This window comes from Apaloderma vittatum, unplaced genomic scaffold, assembly GCF_000703405.1.
Source record: "Apaloderma vittatum isolate BGI_N311 unplaced genomic scaffold, ASM70340v1 scaffold32810, whole genome shotgun sequence".
In the NCBI taxonomy this organism is placed as follows: Eukaryota; Metazoa; Chordata; class Aves; order Trogoniformes; family Trogonidae; genus Apaloderma; species Apaloderma vittatum.
In genome coordinates this window covers 11,707-13,575 of record NW_009694512.1, presented here as the reverse complement: position 1 = coordinate 13,575, position 1,869 = coordinate 11,707, and positions in this window count along the sequence as shown.

Here is a 1,869-nt window from a genome sequence, read left to right as displayed (position 1 = left end):
GAGAAGTGTGGAGACCTCGCTGACAAGCCCCGAGGTACTCCCACCACACAAGCAGCAGTTCAGCTTGCACGTAGCCACAAACCAACTGCAAGTAGCCCACCTCCATCCAGCCCTGCAGAGCCTCCAGATGAAAGGGCCGGCTGGGGAGATGCTTGCTCCTGCCAAAGTACCTCAGCTCCCATCCGTGCTCTGAGCCAGGTCATCTTGCCCCAGAGCTGGGTGCTGCCCCCCTGTGGGGAGACTGGTCCCAGGGAGCAGGGCTGGCAAGAAGGGCATCCACATGAGGTGTATTGAGGTGCTGGTGAGGGATAAGGTTCACAATGGCACTTCTCTTTCAAATGCTGAGCACCCTTGGGGCCGTCTGGGCTTCGATGCTCTTCTGGGGTGTCAGCAAAGGGCAGGATGCACACACTGACAGCAAGTCCTGCTCCGAGCCACCCAGTGAAAAGTCCCACCACCCAGCCTTCCACTGTAATTTTCCTGTAAGGCTTTTGCCTCCAGCTGTAACCTTCTTGGCCTCAAAGGAAGCAGGGGAACACACCGCCCTCCCACAGCCCCTACCCAGGGTCACATACCTCATGCAGTCCCTTTCCAGGGTCCAGAGCTCCACTATTAACTTCATCCTATCCATGTGGACCCTCTTTCCTCTCTCCAAGCTCCCCAAGTCACCTTTCTTTAAGAGCAGATCCCAGCTCTACCACCAGCAGAGGAAACCTTGGCAAGGGGCTGGCCAGGGCAGCAAACTGTGACCAACATCAAGCCGTCCCAGTGCAGAGTCTGCCAGGCCAAACCCAGCCTCACTGGCTGCCTTCAGCCACTGCTGGTAAAACAGGGGGACAGCAGTTTAAACTGCTCCGGCTGCTCGCAGGGCAGAAGCATCCAGCAGTGCCCTGGAGAGACCTTTGGGACACCGTGGCCAGACCCAGGGCTCCCCTAGCTGAGCATGGCTGCACCCACGTCCCAGGGGCACAGGCTGGGCTGAAGCCCATCCCAGCCCAGCACTAACACACTCCTCCTCCCACAGACACCAGGGAGCAAGCCTCATCTTTTCCTCCACTTGAAAATTCTCTGGGATAACTGTACAGCCTTGCTAATAGCATGCTACTTGCCCTCAGTTTCAAGAGCTGTGTTCCCTTGCAGCTGTCTTACATGATTTGTGTCAGCATTAAGATGCCCCTGCAAAGGAAGAGTCCCATTTTATAAAATTCTAGGTGATATGGACCTCCCCCATTCCCACAGCAAGACCTATACCTGGTGGTTTTTCTCCACCTGTGTCCCAGGCTGCATGACTTGGGCTCGGCTCCGTATGTCATGCCCTCAACCCAGGCCACAGCTAGCAGAGGGAGAACGCAACCCAAGTTGCTGCCTGGAGCAGATGTCTAACAGATTTCATTTTATTTCCAGAGTGTGCAGTGCAAGGAAGCGGAGCTGCCAGGCGGGCAGCAGTGGTTATTGCTGCAGACAATGTCCTCCAGTGATGACAAGGGTCTGGGGCAAGCTAACTGCCTGCCTGTCTGCCTCTACAGGGCGAAGGACGGGCTCTCACCCATTGCCAAGCTGGAGCCATCTCTTTACCTCAGAGGAGAGTGAGGTGAAGTGGAGGAGCACAGAGAAGTGCAAATATGTTGGCACTGGAGCCCATCTGCACTAGGTAAAGGAGCCCAAGGGACGAGGAGCGTGGAATACTGTGGGAGGGTGAGGGAAAGGGGGAAACCCCCCCCAGCTGTATGCAGAACACACTCCCAAACCACCACCCCCTCCTTTCTGAGGGAAGGCATTGCCTCTTGCGTGCTGCCCCCCGCCAGCTCTGCTGTGGGCCATAAGCCGGGGCAGCAGACGCCCCGGGAGCCCCCAGGGCTGGGAGGGAAG